The 24431-nt window shown below is 40.3% G+C and overlaps 1 long non-coding RNA gene across 1 annotated transcript; it reads right to left on the bottom strand.

Moving 5' to 3' along the window:
• Nucleotides 1–460: 460 nt before the first annotated feature.
• Nucleotides 461–21083, bottom strand: LOC144819697 (uncharacterized). Its single transcript, XR_013607516.1, has 4 exons — nucleotides 21057–21083; nucleotides 6595–6673; nucleotides 5834–5866; nucleotides 461–522 (listed from the first exon to the last, which is right to left on the bottom strand). It is a non-coding gene; the product is annotated as an uncharacterized LOC144819697 (long non-coding RNA).
• Nucleotides 21084–24431: the final 3348 nt, after the last annotated feature.

The following is a 24431-nucleotide window of genomic DNA, read 5'->3' as shown; positions in this document are numbered from 1 at the left end:
AGCAAAACAAATACTGACAATTTAAAAGGGCAAAAGTTCCAGAGAGTTGAGGCTTGTGCACACACATTTCGCCCACCAAAGCATTAGAGCTTGTAAGTAAGTACTGACAGAACGTTGGTGGAGGGCGATTACTGGTGCCAAGAAAGCTGTTCAGGAGGAAACATTGGGTGAGGTAGGTAGGGCTCAAGCCATAAAGAGTTCTGGGTAATATGCAAAGGAGCGTGAATAATGATCTCTTCTTGACCAGGAGCGAGTGGCATTCTCTGAGTGAAGGGATGATACGGTTATGTGATTATATTCTGAATATGAGTTGAGCATCAAGGTTTGGCCTCAAATCAGGTGTAGATGACAGGATACGTTGCGGTATGTTTCAGACACGTTCATTGAGTTCATACAAAAATATTTAAAGAGACATTTTGAAGTATAACAGCTGTTTCAGATTTGACTCAAACATTGAATATCACAGTAATTCAATAAAAAGGCATCGCATCTTACCCCATACCGTCCATTAGGATAGAACCCCTGCACAGAAAAGAAATTTGGTATTAAAAAAATTGTTCGACTCCAGCGGCTCCCCTAGTAACCCTTGTTGTCTGAAATACGCATTTTAATAATGACCCTGGCCTCACCTCCGGTACAAGCTTATTTCATTAGCTCAAGTTAAAGACAACATTGAACACATGGGTCTTCTGAATGCAGAGTGCTAGCTTGTTTCAGATCAAGCTGTCAGTGGCATAACACAAAATGATGCCCCCCCCCCTGCAGAAAGTGACGAGTGGCCCTTGTATCACAAATAGAAATGTATTTTGGGTTAAATGGGGCCCAGTGAAGCGTTGGGGCCCTCTGCCCCATGCAGGCTGCAGGATCCTCCATAACACACCCTGCATGCTGCATTGAGAGAATGACAAGCACAATTGACATATGTTGTTGTGATGATTCTGATGTGACCCGCGCCACCCTCATCCTTCTTTTAAACCTTTCTTTTTTAAGGATGAATATTTTTCCAGGGAAACCCAGTCAGTGCTTACAAGTTCTCGTTGTCTGTCATTTGGAAAGGTAGACAACCCTATAGCTACATTTGTGTGTTTACTCCTAGTTCAATATTTAGCTGCGGACCCTTTCTTTTGCTCTACAATTTGGGAGTATTTTACGGTTCCTTTTAAAACGCCCATGCAGGAGCATGGCCCTGATGTATAGCCACAGCTTGAGAACATGGTGACATTCCTCTATCACTAATATGATGATTGTGAGGTGTTTCTATTTGGGCATGTTTTGGAGACACCTGGGGCCTGATTCACAAAGATAAATGAACAGGTATATATTTACTTATGTGTACATCTACTCCTATATGTACGTGAAGCCCTTCACTGCGTTGTTATACAATTCAGAGTGCAGATTAAGACCTAGGTGCTTTGTATTAGTATGTCCCTCTCAACCTCCCCCTTTAAATTTGCTCAAAGTCCCTTATATGTAGTAGTATGTATTCCCTATTTTCCAGTTACTCCTATTTGTCTCTTCCACATTGTTTCCAAAAATATATACCTACCTGTGTGTTACTTTCTGCGTTACCCCTTTACGCAGTCTTCTAAGACATTGGTCACCAATGCAAAGAAAGCACTATAGCGGATTGCGGCATGCCTCACTATTTCTACACCTGTAAGTGAACATATTTTTTATACTATCCATTTTCACTGTGCAAACATTAGCCTACCTCACACCTTGAAAAAAGTTGACACTCTCCCCTATGTCATTTTTCAGATGTTTGCTGACTTCCTATTATCTTTAATGACTTACCATCCTAAAACAAACTTTCATTGTAGGCTCAGCACTAAATTCTCCTTGACCTGCCAAATATATTATATCTCGCTAGCATAGTTTTTAGACCATCCTGCTAGGATTAGGACCTAAAGGAACATTGTTAATTTAAGTATAATTTTATTTCTCTGAATATTGCATTCTTCACAATATATTTTTAACTGATTTGAATTGTGCCATATGTTCCTTGTATGCCCTTTATGCTCCTGTAAGATTTAAACTGTAAGCTCAAGCATGTCTGTATGCATTTATGTACTTCATATCTGGCTAGACAGAGCAGAGTATTGTACAAAGGCGCTTCCAATATGCAGTTTGGGGTAGTTTTTATTTGTGCATGTCAAGGCGTAGTATCCTTAGAATGGTGAGTATTTATATCTTTCCTGAGCTAGATAGTAGCCTGCGTGGTTTTTATGTTTAAATGAATATTCTTTCTGACCCGAGCTGAAGAAAGGGAGAAGGTCTGTTTTCAGTTTGTTCCTTTTTGTTTCAGTGTTTATTCTTCATCCTGGTTTGTGCTGAATCTGGATGAGACGTAGTTCACCGGCGGTGATTTTTTTTAGTCAAATATTCAAGGGGTGCTCTTTCGGATGTCCTTGAACATTATGCAACTTGCTTTGAGGCTAATGCAGGCTTGGAGGGAGAACCAGTTAAGTTATATTATTGTCAAGTTAATGTGGTGAAATGTTCTCAGGTGTTTGATGAGACATGCTGCAGCCTGTAGAGCATCCTTCTGGGAGGGGTGGGGCAGGGTGTGAGTGTGGTGTACAGGAGACTATACAGCACAACATTGATCTATTTATATGAGTGAGGACAAGTATTGCATGGCAGGCCTGAAGCCATTTTTATGGAGGAAAAGCTTAACATTTCTCACGAAGGTAAGCTGGCACCATGGTGGGTTGATTTTAATTTTCTTAACAATGTGTTCCTTGAAAGAAATATTGGCATTGAGAATTATTTAGTGTTCATTATCAGATAGGGGTTGAAGCCATCAACATTCAAGTTGGTGAGCCAGATTTAGGCTTCTTCTTTGCTGTTACAAGCAAAGAGGATGAATCCAGTTATTCTTTGGGTGAGGTTCAGGTAGGTGCCAGGTTTGGATAAGGAGAAGGCTGCCTTTGAGTTGTTGAAAGTAGGGAGCACCACAGACGTTCATATAGAGGTGAGTTACATAATATCATCATATTTGTTACTTTTGATGCTGCTGTCAGTGAGTACAATACTGAGGGGTTCATTGTATATTCATAGTGATGATGGCGACACGATGGAGTCCTGTGATATTCCTCAGGTAAAAGGGCACTTCTAGGATCTTGAGGAAGCCATCTCAATAAACTGGTGCCATTTGGAGAGAAAGGAGGAGAAAAGATGGAGGACAGTCTTAAAGACTGCTATTCATAATGAGATATTGTAGATGAAAGTGTGATGGTCAGCTGCGTAGAGGGCAACAGAGAGGTCTAGGAGTACAAGAAGGCAGTGGTCATTCTTGTAGATAGTGAGAAGAGCAAAATCTATCTCATGTCTCAATGCTGCAGCATGGGTGTTCAGACAAAATATTGTCGACAAAATATAATGTGGATACAATATTGTGTCAAGAATATTGAGGATAAAAATATTGTGACAGTAAGTTTCTATAGGTGGGCAATGTTTTACTATATATAATTCCAGATTCATGTACCATGGTGATATATATATCTTCAAGGTATGTAGATGTGGAGTTATGAAGAGTAAATCGATGCTTACCTAATTGCATTTACCGTCTCGATATTTTGGTCCTCTACATTTTTAACACAATATTCTGCCACACTATATTTTGTTTCCCATATTCTGCTAGTGACCAGCAGCAGGATCTGAAGCCTGATTGATAGTTATGATGAAGACAGTCGGTGATGATGTGGTGTTGGAGTTGAATGTGAACTACTTTTTTTGATGATTATGTTAATGAATGGGTGATCAGTGATGATTATATTTGGGGAGGTGTCAGGGTCCAGGGTGGGTTTATCCAGGAGAGGCAGAATCAGATCACTCTTGAGGGCTTTGGTGAGTGTGCCTTGCGAGAGAGTGAATGTAGGATTGTCAAAGGGGCAAGATGCATTGAGGGAAAGGGGGTGCTGTGGATGCTATTTGGTGCAGTTGATGTGTTGGTCCATTGTATGTAGTGCTTGATTGTCCTGAAAAGGCTTCTACATCTGTCGATACTTTCTTTGTGGTTTTGGTATTGCACTTAGCTTTTATAGACATTTTAGAAGACACAGGTCCACCGGGGAGTTGTTTTTCTTCCATTTCCTTTCCTGTATGTATATGCTGTATTTGTTGTTAATGAGGACTTTGTAATATCAGGATTCAGAACATTTGGATTTGCAGCTATGCATTTTCACTGGTGCATTGATGTATGTTAGGTTCTTCACTGTTTCGTCACAGTCGTAAAGGAGAGAGTAGACATCAGATGCTGGGAGAAGGGAGTTGGTGAAGGAGCTGGGCTTATATTGTAGGATGTCGATTAAGCGGAAGGTTTGTTGTTCTTATAATTCTTTGTGTGTCGTGAGCTGCGCATCAAGGATTTTGAAAGGGACAATAAGGTTGGCAGTCCACTCGAAGGACATGAGTGTTTTGCAGTAGGTGGTAAGGATAAAGCTGCAGTCTTTAACATGAGTTCAATCAGCTGCCTCTTATCTTCTTTTTACTAGTGTTGTGAGTGAGGTTGAAGTCTTTCACAAAGGTGATGTGTGAGTGTTGTTAGATTGTGATGGTGATGAGGTCAGAGATTTTATCTATGAAGTCTTTGTTTCATTAAGGAAGCCTGAAGATAAGTGGAAGGTTGCAGCTTGGATGCAGAGAGTGGAAAGAGGCATGTGAGGAACTTTATTGATTTGGTTGTTTCTGTTTTACTTGGGTTGCTGGATCAGGAGGTTCTGTGGATGACACCAAGAACTCCTTCTCTCTTGGATCTGTCAGCAGGCTGAATGCTGCAACCTGTGGCCATGAGGACATCTAATATGTGTGATACTGTGTATGCGACTCATGTTTCCAAGATGAAGTATGCCTCAAGATTGTGGTATTTAATGAGGTCTGCCATCTCTGGAGTGTGAAGCACTGTAGAGTATGTATTGATTCACATAGGGTGGAAGATGCCCTCAGTTATTAGTGGTTGTGAGGTGGGCAATGAGATGTGGATGTAGTTGGACTTGATTTCCGGGCAGGTATTGACTATTGGTTTGTGGTTTCAGGGCTTTGGTGTGAATGTGGGCATGCGTTCTGATTTCTGATTGGGAGGAAACATGACCTGGAGGACACATTCCGTCCTGGAGGATGGGTGTTGCATAAGCAAGCAATGTGGCTCACTGTCCATCCTGGCACGAATAGGCCAAATCATGTGTCATTCTTGTCCTTAATGCACCTAGCCAGCGGGACCTTGGTGAGAGATACCCTAGGAGAGGGTATTGCGAAGTCAGGAGGAGCCCTGATTGTTTGGGGGGTATTAATGGAAGTCTCAGCTCTGGCATGCAGTCTTCTTGGGTAAACTTGTTCCTAGGTGACAGGGTGGTTTAAGATGAAGGGCAGTCCTGGTTGGTCAGGTTACACTGACTATCATATCAAATGGTCAACCAGGGATACTTAATGAATGTGTGGTTCATCTCTGCCAATACCTCAAAAGCATTTGCCTACATTCTACTAATGACTCCAGGGACTTCTTATAAAACAACATTATACAGATGAAAACATTTTTTTTAAATCCAACTCGCAGTACTCACTAAAAACACATTATATTCAATTTGGCAGGATTGTGATTGCATACTTAGATGTAAAATATTTATGCTCACACCACATTTCACATTAACAGACGATGATATGAATTTAGGAAATGGAGGGCTACTGTGCAGGTACATGTATGTTGGGCAGTGGACAAAGTTTATTTAAAAGAGATATATTTGTCAGCATAGTATAATAATGTTGATTCACTAAATGATGTGGGGCCTAAAGAAAGCATACAAAATTCTTATTGCATGTTAAAGTTTTGCATTACCTCATAACTTGAATCCCAGCCATATTTTTCCATCTTATTGAAAAAAAAACAAAGTAGTGTAAGTCATTTTACAATGTTATAGGTTTCAATACACTTGTGTTTCATTTTATATAGATTATATCAGAGTTCAGGTTGATAAAATTGTCTGCAATGTGGTATCTTTGCATTTTCCTTAGAATAGTGCCTGTAGGCTTCCAATCGTAAAAGTCCTAAAGCTATCCATTGCACAGTATGTTCAGGGTGGGTAGCTAGAAACTTACTCAACAACTCCATGGAGCTAAGTTCATTCTCTCCCAAGCTTAAAGCCTCTTATGTTAGATGACTTCTCAAATAGAAAAACCTTAGCACATTCAGCCAAACAAACTTCAAATCATGACAAAAGGGCCCATTCATAAAGAAATATTTGAAAAACAAGTGTTTTCTCAACTTTCAAAATTTACGGTGGAAAATTGATTGTTTCTTGCCTAAGAGACAGACAAAGCATGGTATACCTATGACCTATCTCATCAGCCAAACTGTGCACCTTCTCTCTCTCTCTCTCACCTCATGGTAATCACGCACAGCTTGGAAGCATTTTCCACATAGCATCTAAAACAAAGACCGCACGCTTCTAATAACACACCCTAGAAGGCATAGCATGCTGCCCATGTAGGCAAGCGCTTCAGTGCCGACACCGGGGTGGTATTTGCTAAATAAATGTTAATGGATATTTCTAAAAAGCCTAATACCTTATTGGTAGGTTTACAGTTGTGTGTACTCACCGGCACTGGGACTGGAACAGCTACAGCAACACACAGAAGACAAAGGAATATTGCAATCTTCATGGTTGTGTAGATCTCCCTAGAAGTACAAACACAGCGAGCCACAATGAAACTCACCAAAAATCAAATGCAGTACTAAAGTTTTGAATGTATGTAATTCCCTTGATGTCATGATGTCAGACATGTCAAACGTTATTTCAAACAAACAATGATTTAACATTTTGTCATGACTCCAGCATGTTACTTTGCGCGCCCATTTTCTAGCGGTTCATAATATATTCCGTCACTGTGATTTACTAGGAATCCTAGGACCATTGGTCCACAAGGTGCGAATGTGGCTGTTTAGGAAGAGTTAATACAAACATGTTATTTGAGTTATATTTTTACTTGGGATGGCTCTGGAAATATTTTTATGTTCATTGACTGGTTGTAGTTTTTGCCATTAGTTTCCCTGGGGTCATCTCCTCTATGATTGGTTGAGTGCGAGTGATACTAAATGGGGTAGGGAGGACTTTGCTTCACTTGGATCATGCCCATGATTGTCAGTTAGAAGCCAGCAGGCAGTGAAGTCAGTGAACAGCTGAACAGAGTTAACAACATCTGGAACAACACTTTCACCAACATCAGAACTGTTGAATGGATAAATTGGATTCACTAAGCCTTGGAGCTATAAAAAAAAGATAAGGCACTGTATACACTGTTTTGTAATCTGTTTTTAGGTTATCTAGTGAACAGTGTATGAGAATTGTTTTTATATGTGATTTTACTGTATATTCTATGTTTTTTATGTATTTGTATTGCAATTTTTATTTTTGCACGTTTATGGCTTTCTAGCTGAATAAAGTTGATGATGAACCGACCCAATTTAAAAAAAAAAAAAAAGAACTTTTGAGGCCTTCCTTGAAAGAGCACTGCCACATCACACGATGGTAACCTATCTGCAACCAGCGGCTCCAGGAATATGTCATGGTGCTGGTGGGACGTCTTGTAGGCCTGCTTGAAAAATAAAAACTTCGTTTCAAGAAATGTCGTGATATTTCACGAAAATCAGGTGAAATTATGCAACATTTCATAAAACTAAAATACTGGTTGAAAACTCACGCAACAGAGAAGGAAGGAGACTGATTGAAGGAGAAAAGCCTCCTGCAAGACAATATCGACTCGAAGTAGTGTCAAAATTATGTAACTGCGAGCATTGCCGAATTTGGCACATAATAACAATTTTACAAAGTCCTAGTGCCTATTAAGATGTTCTTACTTGTATCTGAACTAGAGTGTATTCTGTGGTCGTAGAGCCTGTATTTGTACACAGTGCACGTCTTTAATTTAAAGCTCTATTCCAATATAAGGATTATAGTAAAACTGTAAACTAGACCATAATATCTTTCATTAAATTACCTTTATCTCCTAGTACGCCTTGTAGTTCCTTTAGTGAGAACTAATAGTTAACATGACATTAATAGAGAAGCCAACGCTATTTTGGTAAAAATTGACACATCATCAGTCTGTATCCTCAAGCTAATCAGCTCATTGTGAAGTGTAAGCAAGGCCGAACCAACTTTTCATTCTCTATATCTTTGATGCAGAACTGACAGATCCCTATCCAGCCAAATTGCTCCCATTTTAATTGCTGATATAGGTTCAGGAACCGTCTAGCGGCATGCTTATACTTACTTCTTTTGATAAAGCTCCTTGACCCAATGCTTTTCTTTGATGCTTTTTGCTAGGCGTGTGTGTAATCCTGGGTAGAGTTAATTTACCCGTGCCCCCTCTTATTCCTGCCTCATGTAAATCAGTATGACCAGGACAAAGTTACGAGTAATATTCTTGGTAGCCAGTGGATGCTTTCTGTCTTTGCCACGATCAACCTCGGTCAGTGGTCAAAGTGGGGAAAAAAGTAGGGGAACTGCAGGCGGAGAATCAGCGGGGGGAATGACCCGAGGATTGATTCAGTGGGCGGAGTCAGAGGTGTGACCAGAATGTGCAAAACATCCCAATTTTTAGTATTTGGCATTTCACTGACCAGTTTTCACTTATGTTATTTAATTCAAACAAAGTAGGTGTACGTCACTTCTTGTATGTGCACATCATGTAGAGGCTATCTTGTAGGTCACATGTTTGTGGTCACTAGAGCTTCTGGCCATGTTTCACACTAATCATCATGGCCACAAGTGCGCACATGCTTGAAGTGGCAGAAGCTACATTGCCCTTCTCGGCCAACATAGGTTAAAGTAAGTGCTACACCCAGGGCACAAGTCGGGGGTACAGGCAGGTACACGGTGTCCATGCACTCTTTTCACAGGGTGGACGCCGTCCCCCTTGCCAAGAAGTTGGGCTCCACAGAAATATGCTGAACGTATCCCATATAATTTTCAAACACCGGGACACGTTAAGCGGTGCCTGCACGTTGTCTGCTTTCGATTCCCAGCAGCCAGGTGATTCCCAGCAGCAAGGTGCAGGTGGGGGAGGGAGCTTCTTTTCACCTCCAGCTGGGCCGAAGTTAAGGTGCATCAGGTCTCCTTTTGTTTTAATATCCTGACTGGAGGTGGCCTGGAACTTCACCCTTAAATGTAAATACCACGGAGGGGAACAAAGGCACACACAGCTTGTTATCTCTTCACACATACTTAATAGCGAAAACTTTGCCTTTGTTCAGTCCCTGTATACAATAGATGCAAGCACTGTAAGGATGTCAGATGTGTTTGTCTGTCCCAGTATTTACACAACTAACAATTTCAATTGCAATATTGTATTTCTTTTATATCAATATGCAACCCAATGCAGGGTGTCGGAGCTCTTTACGTAACATACACAATATACATTGACAATAAATCATGTACATGAGTAAATCAATGCACAAGATCAGTTACATGAGACAGTGAAGGTTACATGTCATTCATACCTCACTGTGGCTTTTGGAAAGGATTACTTTACAATTTATGTACTGCAGGTAACAACAGGATCTCTGTGTTAAAAGCAGTAACCCACTCTACTATCTACATAAAATACAAATCTGTCATTTGTGTGTTAGATGATGTGCTTTGCTGGAGACACATTTACCTTCTCTACTACTTTGATTCAAATCTGGGACTTCACAAAACACAGATCTCTCCAGCAAGTGCATTAACTACCAGAGTTATCTCACCATTATTACAATTCCCTGTGATTTACTGGGCACCTTCACAGCAGATGCCTTCACCCAATAAAATATTTTAAAATGTTGTCAATTTCTTTGTGGCAGGGTTTAAAAAAATAAATGTATTAGTTGAGGCCCAGATTATGCATCAGGATTGCGCCACTTTTTTCGCACAACCTAAACACCAAATCTAATTTGTGAAATCTCATAATGCGCTTAAATGTACCTGATAAACATATGTGTGAGGTCTTAATATCTGATGTCACTTCTTGTGATGTCACTTCCAGTGAGGTCACTTTCTGGGATGTTACGTGCAATGTCATGTGTCGTGACATCATGCGCTGTGATGGCACGTGTCATGATTTCACTTGCACACTACCTAACCTGGTTAGCCCCCCCACTTCTTTTTTTAGGACTTGTGCCCTGGCTAAACCCTTGCTGGTCACCACCATGTGTTCTTGTGTACAGAGCGTTCTTCACCATGCCGGGTACTGCAAGGCAGGGTAAACTGTTTAAATGTGTCCTTATTTCTCATTTTGGTGTGTTGGTTCTCGTGGAATAAGTATGAATTGCCAAGTGATGGACACAGACACTACAGGAGGATAGCGGTTGATGTGGGGAGTGTTGGAGGAAAAGAAAAGGGGAGAAGGCGTACTGCTTGTATATTATAGTAACAACACCAATACATTTAACTGGCACCCAATTTTCACTGTTATAGTGTATAATATGCTTTGTGCGTTCCGAATGGCTGGGTGATTTCCCAGGTCTAATGCACTGGACAATTTTTTTGGACTTCTTGTAATGTAAAACAATAAAGAAAGAGTAAAAGAAAATTACGAATTGCTATTTAGGTAACCTAAGTTCTGTAGTCCATTTAATTTGTTGTGTTTTCCAATGGTGGTCAATTAAGGCATCATATATAATGACAACAATGAGCATATTGGTAAGAGGACTATATAAGTGCTGAGTTGACCACACTGTGGCAAAAGGACTTGGTTGCAAAATGACTGGATGGGGGGGGTCATGCATCAAAAGGTATGTTTGCTGTAAGAGAGTCCTTGTGACTTGCTGAGCCGATTTTTGAAGACCAGAACTAAAGAGAGTTTCTTAGGTCGAATTGGAAATCTTTGGCAATAGACCAAGAGGAAAGAGACTGACCTTAATTCAGAGGTTACACAAAAAAGTACTGTCACAGAGACTTGGTGGAGTATTACAAGTTAAATTAATATTCTTAATAATAGTATTATTATTACTGTTATGATTATTTTTGTTATTCTTGCTGCTGTGCCTAAGTTGTCTTCAGGGCGCTGAAACACTTACATGAAACCAACAAGCAGTTTCCTAATAATAGAGGGAAATAGCCAGAATATTAACAGGAAAGAAATGGTTGTGAGGTCTTTATAAAAGAAAACACAAGGAGGTCATGGACGGAGCACTGAAACTTTTCAGACACTCACCACCAGTCACAGATCTGGGTTAAATCCATCATCATTCTTTAGCTCACTTCACCACCCCAGTTCCGACACAGCTATATGCAAATCAATCTTGACCCTGTGCCTCATTGGAACCACCCAGCCCGAACTTCAAAGCCATGTCTTCCGTGTACCGGAAACAAGCATCCTGGGACCGGGCTAGCTTGAATCCAGTGGTAAAGTGAGCAAGGGACCCAGGTCTGGGCATACCCTGCCAACTTAGGGCGAACAAAGCAAACACAAGGAGATGATGGACGGATCGCTTGAAACTTTTCAGACACTCACTCCCAGTCACAGATCTTGGTGGAATCCATCATCGTCCTTTAGCTCACTACACCATCCCAGTTCAGACACAACTATATTCAAATCAGTCTTGACCCTGTGCCTCATGGGAACAGTCCAGCCCGAACTGCAAAGCCAAGTCTTCCCTGGACCGGAAACAAGCATCCTGGGACCGGTTTCAGGCTAACAGCCCCTGGAGTCAAGCTATCCTGGCTGATGAGGGGTGAAACCACCAAACCGGTCCTAGGATGCTTGTTTCCATTCCAGGGAGGATCTGGCCTGGCAGTTCAAGCTGGACTGTTCCCATTGACTTACATATGGCTGGTTTCAAACTGGAATGGCATGGTAAGAAAAAAAACGATGGATTTAGGCCCAGATCTCTGTACTGGGATGAATGTATGACATTGTTCTGCATTCTGTCCATCAATTGTTGTTTTTCGTCTTTATAAAAGACACATGATTCCCGATTTTTCTTAGCTCCAAAGGTAAATTGTTCCAAAGTTCAGAATGCTGATGCACAAACAAGCATCTTCTGATGTGCATAATGCACAATTGGAGCAGGTTTTCCAATCACAGGAAGCAGGCTGGGGTGTGTTGCAAACAGTTGCAAAGTTCACATGAAGGTACATTGTAAATATCCAAGCGAAACTAAAGTATACTTTTGATACATTAAAATAGAGCAGACACTGCTATAATTAACATCATCAAAAACAGTCTGGATCCTAAGGTTGCACTTCACTCACGCTTTAGGACTGAATGTAGAGATGGAGCAAAGAAATATTTTAGTTTGCATACATTATCAAAAATTGTTTTGACTAGGCCAGGTACTTTAGTTCTTAACAGAACACCTGTCTAGCCGGATATGATAAAGTGGGGATTACTAATTATAGGTCAAGACACTGGAATTACCTTCCACCACTTGGGTAGGCAAAGGAACGTATATGATCTCAGAGGTAAGACCCACAATATGTGTATAGGAACAATATGCAGTGGTAGAGTTTCAGTCCTTTTCAATCATGATCTGAACAGAGAGATACTTCTACAGAGAGAAACATCCGGTATCCCTGCTTTTCTTTGTAGTAGTGGAGTGGTGTGGCTCACTGGTTAGAGGCGGCAGACCCGGAGGCAGAGGTCGGCCCGGGACCAGGGTTCGATTCCCGACGCGGCAGGGTCTTGGGCTATGGTCAGCGGACTCGATAATTCTCGCCTCGGTGCCTACTCCAACCATGGGTCCACTCAGCAACTCTGGGCAATAGCTTGCTTAATCTCTACTAACGGCCCCATCAGCGCCGGGGATGCTTGTCTTCACCTTGGAGATGCACAGGAGGGATCATCTCACAGGGAAAGCCAGGATGGGTTCCCCAGCAGTATACAGCACCGGGACGCCCCTTTGCTGGGGCAGCTGTGCGCTTTACAAGTATACGACATTTAACATTTGTGATATGGGGTAGAATATAGTAAACAACACTGGAATTATAGCTACGTTTTTCATAAGTGTTTGCGTCATTCCTGCCGTAACGTCTTTCAATTGTGTTCTTTCCTCCGTTCTAAAGTTTACCATACAGGATTGCCCTTGTTAATTTTTCTTCAATGTTTGTTCAGAAATTGTTGTATTGGTGTTTCTATTATTCATATGCACATAACGTTAAGTTCTGGTGGGTTTCTATTATTCATATACATGTGATGTTATGTAATCGTGTATGTTTACTTTTGATTATGCAGTCTGTTGCCCTGGTTGCTGCTGCTGTTCATCTGGGATTCTCTTTGGATGTTCGGCATGGATGGCAGCGTTACCAGAGGCTACTACCAGCTCTTCGTGGGTGACGTTATTGGATAACATTTGTATCTACAAAAACCCCATTTTGGAGTTGTTTCACCATTGGCATGCGTCTGCACTTCTTTATAGACTACAGAAATATGTCGACATTTCCCATAAAAATTTAAACCATAGAACCATGGAATTTTTTGTTCCGTTTTGCTGCTTGGTGAAAGCCTCTGTGATTCTGTGGGCAAGTTATATCTCGCCTTGTAATAAAGGACATTGGTTGCCTGTAGGGCGGACACGGAGCCTTCTGATAGTGGTCAACCGTGGCTGCCTGCATCTTTTTATCATTTATGTAGAGTTCCAATTAGATCAGCCTTGCAGTGATTCCAGTTAATATTGTAGCATTTGTGTAATGTGGATGCATATGGAAAACAGCATTGAATTTTGCAGCCTTGAAAAGGTGTCACTAAATGTGTGAAACACGTGTTGAAACGCATTTAAACTAGAGAGATGATCATAAAATAAATAGTAGATTACAAAAGAAACAACCTGTTCAGTGATCCTCACTGACACCTGATTATCATTGGGTTGCAGGAAATGAGACCACGCACCTTCTGTTAGTCTAAAGTTAGTCTAAGATACCTTTCCACTGCTGAAAGTAGCAGGTGCCAGCCAGGGGTCTGATATGCTAAATTTCCTGTCTTGCACTTTGCTTAGGTGCTAAAAAAAATCTTTGCAGTTTTTATATAGCACAAACTTGGTCCTCTGGTATAACAGTGCTTTACATGCGCACCAGTTAAGTTTATTTTAAATTTGACAAATACACAAAAATTATTTTAAAACATATATCATGGTACCCATAGCATCAGCTTTAAGCATATATAATGTAAACACATTATCATCATGGCTTTTAAAACAGCTTTCAGAAAAGAAACTCATTTAAGAATTATACAACTAATAACAGATACATTTATCCAATGGTGATTTTTCAGAGCTTAGTTAGATCTTATGAAAAAGTGATGTTGTATCTGAGCTAGCTGTTTATAATGTTAACACATTATCATCATAGACTTTAAACAACTCTTTACAATTTTAGACAGTTGATAACAGGCAAATTCATCCGGTGTTGATTTACAAAGCCTAATTAGACTTTGTATAGACGAGACGTTTTATCTAATACTAATAGGCCTTAAATACCTCCACTGGGCTTCTACTAGGGTTGGATTAGGGCAGACAGATTATACATGAATTAGATCTTGTATTCCTCTCTTACACAAGTCACAGAGCCCTGTTGTGTTTTCAGAGTTATTCCACTTTGCCATGTAAACTTTCAAAGGGAGGATTTCCAACCTCAGTAAAGGAATACAGCGTCGTACCCTGTGATCTAATGAAAAATAAGTGTATTTCTCAGGGGATTTATAGTCTATGGTTTTTGTGTATTCTGTATAGTGTTTTAAGTGAAGACAGTGTTCTACGTCCAGTTCAAAGCTTAATCTTGGGGTCAGATTTTTTAAAAATAGGTTTAGAAGTGCTGGTGTCCAAGTTTGTAAAAGTGCTACTCTGCAGTGAGACAGGTTAAAAGCTATATTAAGATTCTATGCTCGCTAAGGAGAGTTTGAGGCATATTACTTGGGTCGGAACAGCTTGATTTACTCTAACCAGTTTCCGTGGAGAATTCCCTTCTCTCGTTTTTACAAATTGCCAAGTTTTTATGTGTGTATACTCTAGACCATATGCTAGAATGGGAGGGATTTTCATACAATAGACTTCCAACAAAGGTTGGAAGTGTCTGTTTCTGGAGGAGGAGCATAGCACCATGTTACATCACACAAGATCAGATTAGCTTTTTTACCACAAGGGGAGATTTTGTGCCTGATTTCACAAAAGTAAATTAGACTTTTGAGAATTTAAACTTTTGAGAAAGTTTATAACGTTTTGGGTATTCTCAAAATTAGAGCGTAAACACTCAGATTTTGTGAATAGCCCAAAAAGTAGTAAACTTACTTTAAAGTGTAAGTTATCTTTGTGAATCAGGCCCGTCAGTGATTTTCCAGAATCACAGGATATTGAGCTGACAACAGAAGCTGTAGATCATGGGGTAGCCAGTTAGCTCAGAGCATTCGTCTTTTGAAACACAGAGCAACCACCTACATGAACTTCACAAAAAACACCAGGGGGCATATTAGCAAGGGCTTTATCGCCTCTTTAGCGGCACTTTTTGCCGATAAAGCGGCGATATTTTTATCGCCCTATTAGCAAGCTGTTGATAACAGCTGTTAGCGACAGCGGCCGTTTTTTTACCGCTTTGCATGTCAGCGATATTTATCGCTAATGACCTGCAAAGTAGGCGTTCCTCACTAAAAGTAATAGGAAGAAGTCACTAACACAACTTCTACCTATTAGCAATGCCCGCGAAGCGATAAAAAAACTCACGCTAACCGCGATTATCACTGGATTTTAACAACTGCTAAAATCCTGACTTAGCCATTGTTTTCTATGGCAGGTGGATTCTACAGCTGAATCCTCACCCACCTATTAGTTACCTTTTCCTTAGCGATGGGAATTCATCGCTGGAATTTTCGCGTTATTGCTGGAGAATTGCCGCTATTGCTGGTTTATTATCTCCTTGGAGATAAACGCTGATAATAACGCGTTATCTCCACAATGTAAACCAGTGATAGCCGGCAATAAAAAATACAGCGCTAAGCGCGCTTAGCGATAATTATGTCTCAGCCTTGCTAATATGCCTCCAGGTTCCACCCAAAGTCCCCCTGTTGGAAATATGGAGAGCCAATCAGTGGCTGCTGCCAGCTATGGCTCTGAGCTCTGGGGCCACACCAATGCAGGGGCTCTAAAGGTATCCAAAAATAAGTATTTGAGGGCTCTGCTAAAACTCCCCATGGTATGCCCCTTGTCTTCTTTAGAGGGGACCTGGATATCCAACCAATTACTGTTCATGTCTGGCTGAGATCAATCTTGTACTGGCTTAGACTCTGGGTTACCCCTGAGCTGGATCCCTTTAGAACTGGGCTGAAGGAAATTGTTGGCTTACCTCAGGGAACTACCATCCTGCCATGGCTGTAATATTTAAAACAGTCCCTCCACGCATTGGGATTGCCTGACCTGTGGCATCAAACTGAGTCTATTACGTCTTCTCCTGCCAAAGAAGTAAACTAGTGTTCAAGGGCAACAACAGTCCTAGCCACAAGCCATGACAGGGTCGCAGAGTTCCTCTTAAACCACAAGTACGAACCAAAGTTTAAAAATGTTCTCAATGAGACTGATCCTCCGTTTACTAGATCACTATACCATCATCATCATCATTTCGTCAAAAAAGATGTCATAAAAGAATACACAATAAAATTTCAGCATACATCATTACAATTGTTTAAAAAATACAAAAGTACAAAGTACCGTAAAATTCATTCTTCATAAAAACATTATCTTAAGTTAAAAGGACAATCAGCCCAGAGAACCGCTGGTCACCAATACCCCCGAAACACCCGAGCATTGTACGCGAATACATTTGATCTCATTTTACCACGTACTTTCTTCTGATATTCCACATGGCAGCCAGGAATTTCGTAACAGCAAAGACAATTATTGGGGATAAATCTGTTTTTAATATTCGATACGAGTGAAAACACTGCCTAATCCCAAAGTTTTTGCAGATAGGGATGATCCACTTCTTCCTAGGAATCTGGTAGGAAGGGCAGAAGGAAGACTATGTGCAACTCATTCTCTAACTCCGTAATGCACGCTGGGCAGTTTTGGGAGCATTGGGGCGCCAACGGCTGGTGAGGGCTCCTATTGGTAGGGAGTCATATCTTCATTGGAGGTACAACTTCCTATGACCATTAGGGCTGATGATATCAAAAGCAGACTCTAATTTGTAGTGATCTTTTAATGCCAAGAATGTGCTCGTCATTGTCCCCATTTGGGCATTCGTTAAGCAGGCAGACAAATTATAATCATAATACAGACTAACTAGCTCCTTACGGGATATACCCCTGCACGCTTGTTCAGTGTTAGTCCATAGTAAAGGGCAACCTAGCCTGTCAAATTCCTGCCTGATATATTTCAGTCAGGGGAAATTCCAAACATTTGGGAATTTTAACGATCACTATACAAAATATTTAGGCGGGGCACTACCATTAGCATCCCATATGAGTAACTGGCGGTACCGATGAGAGGACAGCACTCTCTGCCCTGCCTGTAGGGAAGCTAATGAAACGAATGACCATCTCCATTTTGTTCTGTCCTAGATATGGGAGAGAGCTTAGGCATTGCATCGTGCCATCGTGTAGATATTTGGGAGTACGCCACAATAAGCTGGCCCTGTGAAACTGTGGCCATGTATTGTGTTTTCTGATGCCAAATTTCTAGAGCCGGCTTGCCCTATTTGCTCCAAACCTGTAAAAATAGACAGTAGCTGCTTCTCCCGTGTCTGAGATCTAATTAACTATTCCGACAAAATGTATCTGATAGTTGTTGGGTCTAATAGTTCATGCAATTGTGCCATTTTGTAACAAATTATTACAATCGCAATGATTTGATGTCTATGTAGAACCATTCCTGTTAGACAAATGGATGGTTCTTTCTTTTTTATTCAATTGCTCTTTTAAGCACTTTTACACATCAACTTTTTTATAACTCTTATGGAAGTATTATCCTGAATTTGATTGTTTTGTATTTTGTTTAAATGTGGCATCATCGTTTGTATAAGGTTTGGAACCTGAAAAAATACTTGTAAACTGTGTAATTTGTGATGGTTGTACTGCTGATTTTTAAATCACGTGAAAATGTTTTTATAGTCTGCCACTTTTAAGGTCTATGACCGAAATAAAGTTACCTGATGAAGATGATGATGGTGATGATAAACAATCCAGTGGATGGGAGGGCAGACATAGCCTCTCAAACAGGGCTGGACTGAGAATCAAAACCGGCCCTGGCAAAGTGCTCGGCCGGCCCCCTGGGGGTGCGACCGAGCTCTTTGTCGGGCCGGGTTTTGGCCGATTTTGTTACAGGGCGGCTTCTGCAGCTATGCTGCAAAAACGGCCCTGTAACAAAAATGCCCCCCTGGGCCCAAAACCGGCCCCCACCCTTGCGGCGCACCGGGGGATTGCCCGGTGCCTGCAACGGCCAGTCCGGGCCTGCTCTCAAAAGAAAATGCCCACATGTAATGGGTTAACATTAGCACTACTTGGAAAAACAAACTAGTATGCAAAAAATACGTTATTTTACTTGAACAATGAATGCAACAGCAGACACAGCTATCATAAGAGACACTGAGAAAGGAAAAACAATGTGCTGGCATCCCTCTTCCTGAGCCCATCACTGCGTTAGAATGTGATTTAGGAGGAGCACCTACAACATCACTTTGATGTACCCTTCCTTTAACTGGTGCGGCACGTTCACATTAGCCCTGGGAGGAGACAGTGCCTTTACCCAGGTATAAACAGAGGTTGTCCTGCACAATGAAGTTGCCATGCTCAGGCCAAAATCAGGAGGCATGCAGAAAGAAGCACATAATGACATGGTAAAGTCTCTATAATAAAACACATAATTTTGACAATACTTAAAATGTGCAGATTTTAGAAACTAGGGCCAGATGTACTTAAAACATATTACAAAATACTGGCCACAATTTACAACCAATATTTTTTAGACCAGTTTGGTATTTTGCTAACCGACCTATAAGTCAGTTTGCAAAACACTGAAACACAGTGGGTCACTATTTGATCTACCTCATGAATATTAATGAGATAGGTCGCATATTTTGACCCTCTAAAATTCCCTACCATCACAGGGATGGCGGCTTGCTGGGGTCAGTAGACCACAGAGTCTGTGATTGCTTTTAAATAAATCACCCTTTTAAAAAAAAAAGAAAAAAAGCCTGTTTCCCTTAAAGGAAAGCAGGACATGTTTCAAATAAATCAAACGTTTTACAAACATTTTTAAGACTAGGCAGTGGCCTTTGCAAAATCTCTTACCATTTGGAAATGGGTTACCACAACCTCTCAGAATTTGGTAAAATATTAATGTTTTATTACTAGATTTTAGTTGCAAAACAATAATACAGCCCATTGTGAATCAGTATTTAGAAGGGATGCCCTGAACACTCCCCTTCCAAATATTGATTCGATAAGTAGTACAAAACATAAATTGCAATTCGATAACATGCTACGAATCACAATTTGGTGTTGGTTCATACCAAAAGGCCATTTTGCGGTTGCAAAGGGTCCAATTTTATCAATGGGACCCTTTGCAACCAGAAAATGCCTCAGCACATCTGGCCCTAAACATCTTAAGCTGAAATTCGGGCAAATACAGAAAACTCCTGAATTAACCCAAAATCTTGAAATCTTTGTGAATGCCAGATATGTAGCTGCTCCAAGTTCTTCACAACCCTAAATACACCAGGCAAGCCTGGCTTTTTAAGGTGAAAGACAACCACACTCACATTGCTTAATTTGGTGTTTGAGCACATCTGCAATGACAACTCCTGAAGGAACACCCTGTTCCTCTATGAATACTTGTAAAGTATTTCCCACAGTTGCATTATCTGCACTTGTTAATATCTCCATAGATTGATTCTGATTGATATCATCACTTGCCTTTTCCAGGTGCAAAGTACACTTTTGGCACTTGGTACAGTAAAAATATAAAACAGGCCTTTTCTCCTTTCAGATCCCTCGCTGCGAAGAAATGTTTCTACAAGTTTGGAAAAAAACAGTCTTCAGTGCAGTCCTAACCGGAACTGTGGGAAATGCTATTTGGTGATTTATTATCCAAGCTTTAAATCCCGATTTACATGTCAACACCAAGGTTAACTTTCAATACATTATATGTTTATTATAAATGAATAATAGCTCTATTAGAAGTCAGATTAAAAAAAGTAAATAATGATATCAATATTCTTAACTCATGTAAATCTTCTGAGTGGCAATCTAATCTCTAGAACTGGGAGGGTTACTATTTTCATAAATGCTCTTCAGGGCATTTCTGTGTTTTTCACAGTTGTTGTACAAAAATGTTTAGGTACTTTCTCTCTTTTGTGGGAAGTCTTCTGTTGCAAATATGTGTCACCTATTACTTCTGGCAAGGGCAGGATTAAACACACTTTTGGGGTGAAAAAGTGGTTTCACCATACCGAAAATCGGTAGGGCTGTAGGAGAGGCAGATCTTTGAAGTGTAAATAAATGGAAATACTTCAGAGTGCAATTGCACCACTGCGATGTCTGTACATTTACGTTATTGTACACCATTAAAATTTACGAACGAAAACACTTGCCATTACATGTTAGGTATTTAGAATGATCATAGAAGTCTATAATTAATTCTGCTACCCAAGACTGCCCGTAATTTCTTTATGTAAAAACTCTGCAATATGTTTTATAATTTACCCTCTTACATTTTTTACAGTACTATGCCTTTAAAACCACTAAACAGACCGTAAGGCAGTACATTTGCATCACTTATTATTGTCCAAGTGGACATTGTAATCAATTTAAAAATCCTGTTAAGCATCGGATTTAACCCATATCAATCAAAATACATCACAACCAATTGTACTTGATGCAATTGCAGTAGTAAGAGCAATACACATATTTTCTACGTTGTTTGAACTCTATTTTTATTTACCTACTCACACACTCTTGTAACATAAATAGGCCGGGCCTTCATCAATGCTCCCAAAAACTATTTTTTCAAGACAACACAATCACCTATTATTTTTTTAAATAATCAATTTGCATAAAACATGCTTCCATCATCACATTACTCAAATAAGGCAATTTAAATGTACCTTTTACTGCAAGAAAGAAAAGGATGCTGCTGGACCAATAGGAAATCCGGCAATGTTGTCTAGTTTCATTTTTAAGGGTTATTTATATTGTTGGGATATATGTGTACTTGGCTGTGGTTTAGAAGCAATGCAAACTAATTGCAGTAATCCAACCTCTGTGATCTGAAAATCTGTGGTAATTTCCAAATACACCACCCACCAGCATTCCTATGGTATGACTAACATTGTTTAACAGGCTCACATTAGACATGTGTACAAAGCAACCATTTCTACGGAGTGGTTTCATCGAGTTCCCTAGTACGAGATTATAAATCGATGACAACCTTGCCTCTAGAATAGTATTCAAAGAAAAAAAGAGAAAGATCACATAAACTTGTCAAAGGTTCTGAATTTCCCCTCCGTGCTATTTATTACCAGATTACTTAATAACAAGAATATCATATTTGTTTCCATTTCATTTTTTCATCAGGTAACACTTTTTAGCCAGAAGTAATGTTTGCATTTTGTGACTGTGGAAACCAATCTCTCTCTATCTATCTACCTACCTACCTACCTATCTATCTATCTATCTATCTATCTATCTATCTATCTATCTATCTATCTATCTATCTATCTATCTATCTATCTATCTATCTATCTATCTATCTATCTATCTATCTATCTATCTATCTATCTATCTATCTATCTATCTATCTATCTATCTATCTATCTATCTATCTATCTCATAAAAAGGAAGCAAGGAACTCTGGGTCGTTCCCAGTTTTAGATGGAGAGCAGCTCCTAAATGGAGAACCCTACAGTACTAGCAACACTCTGAATTTTCTCACCTCAAATACCTGGTTTTCTAGCAAACTTTCTAGCCATAGGATTAGCACATTGACATCCGTGCCAATCTAGAAAGTGGCAAAATATTTTGCCATTTATACAGCTAAGTCTTTAAGCGCAGGATCAGCTAATTCCACCCCTGCCAAGCTAAAACATGATAATAGCTTTTTATCACCCCAGGCACAATATAACTGCTTAAAAAAACATCCAAGCTAACCTGGAGTGGATAAAAGCAACACCTAACGCATGTTTCACTCTTGTTATGAGTTCTTCAGAGAGGTATAGCTCTGTCCAAACGCAAGGGAGCACCCAGTAACATTCAAAACAATACCCTTTCAGCCTTAGAATGCCACATAATTGATGCAAACAATAAAGCAAGGAACTCTGGGTAGTTCCTAACTTGAGGTGGAGAGTAGCTCATATATAGAGCACCCTATACCATCAACGACACTCTGAATCTGCTTACCTCAAATGTCGGTTTTTCTAGAAAAATATTTAGACATAAGATTAGCTCAGTGCTAACTCTATAAATATTTTTTTTAAAATATATTGAAAAATATTAACACATTTCCATACCTATTACCAGTTTAAAGAAGGAAAACTAGGTAGGGAACAACTAAAAAAGCCTACTACTTACCTATATCTAAGGACCTAACATAGAACACAGCCAAAGTGTGGTAAAAATTACATGGCCACCTTTTACCTTTGAAAGTGCAACCATCAAGCAATGATATACTGGTTTGTGATTGGCATGTACCGCATTATGCTGTGAAGTTACCGCTGTAAATCGCTGCACAATATATTTTTGTCACATAACTTTAACTCCTACTTAACCAATTTATAGCTAATACCACAAATTACCCTTTCCACCCCATCATCTATATTCCTGCCAAATTTCATCTGCATCTGTTCAGACACTTTCACACTTGGTCTCTTTACACTACACTATACTACATCACACTCCACTGGACACTATGCCTCTACACTCTACTCCACTCCTCTCTGCACCAATCCACTCTACAACAACAACACACTGATCAGATTGAGGACCCACAGGAATATTTAGAGACCTCAACTCTGGGAACATCCCCGAACTGTATACAACAAAAAAAGGGTTCCAGAGGGTCTAAAGGTACAGAGAGTCAACCGTGCAAGTCACCAGAAAGCATAACAATCTACCAACTGACTGAGACAGATGGTAAACAAAGACACCCTAATAGGTTCAGTCGGTTCAGATGCCGGCGTTGGAGTACCGACGGACAGAGCGGTGCTTCACTCTACTCCTGAGCCACTGCCTGGTGGGGTGAGGTCTTCACTTCTTACAAACCTGTGAAAAACACACGATTTGTAAGAACAAGACATGAAGTGACACCTAGGAACCTTCAGGTGATCTCTGTACCTGTCTTTACATATGTTTTTTCACATTTCACCTATTTTAGTCTTTGCAGTAGCAATATTTGTTGTTGGGTCCTGAAGAAAGCAAGGATAATTGCGTCCAATATTGCTGAAACATTTCGACCTGGTACCACATCTAGATAGCTATTTTTCAACCTGTCTTGGCAAATTTTTAAACATTGGTAGGGCGAGTATCACTCGAATAAAATTGTTCATTACTCCCCAATCCAATTTTAATTGCACACTTTTTTATTCTTTTGTATTTAGTTTCCTTTTCTTGTACTGCACACTGTTAGTCACCATAAGACTTGCCACTTACCTTTCTAAGGAAGTATAGGACCATACTACTTTCTATTCCAGCCAAAGGAACCATTTCACCATCCTGGTTACCTTTGTTCATGAGAATAGTACATCCGCACATATGGCCTAACAAAGGAATCCCAAATGATGAAGCGCGGTTCCGAGTGGTGACTGATGGGTACCTTAGACCATCTATTAGGGTGTCTTTGTTTACCATCTTTCTCAGTCAGTTGGTAGATTGTTATCCAACCCACTCTACACCACTCCACTGTATGCCACTCAACAGTATGCCACTCCATTCTACGCCATTCCAAGCTGCACTATTCCACTTTACACTATTCCACTGTATGCCACACCACTCTACACCACTCTGGACTATGGCACTCCACTCTATGCTATTCCACTGTAAACTTCTCCAGTCTACACCACTCTATGGGACACCATTCCGCTCTAACCACTGTACTCCACTCCCCACCACTCTACGCTATTCCACTTTATAACACTTGACTCTATGCCACTTTTCTCCACTCCTCTCTAATCCATTACACTGTACACCACTCCACTCCTCTCTATTCCACTCTACACTATTTAACTCTGTGTCACTCCACTGTTTCTCTACTATACACCACTGCACTCTATTCAACTCCACTGTATGCCACTCGACTATACGCTATTCCACTATAGGCTGCTTGACTCTACGTCACTGTACTGCACTACAATCTAGGCTTTTCGACTTTATGCCACTCCACTCTACGGCACTCACTCTACGCTACTACACTCTATTCCACTCTATGCCACGGCACTGTACATCACTCTGTTGTACATTGTTCCACTGTATGCCACTACATTGTATGA

The sequence above is a fragment of the Lissotriton helveticus genome, chromosome 2_1 (genome assembly GCF_964261635.1).
Source record: "Lissotriton helveticus chromosome 2_1, aLisHel1.1, whole genome shotgun sequence".
NCBI lineage: Eukaryota > Metazoa > Chordata > Amphibia > Caudata > Salamandridae > Lissotriton > Lissotriton helveticus.
This window is presented reverse-complemented; position numbering and strand designations above follow the sequence as displayed.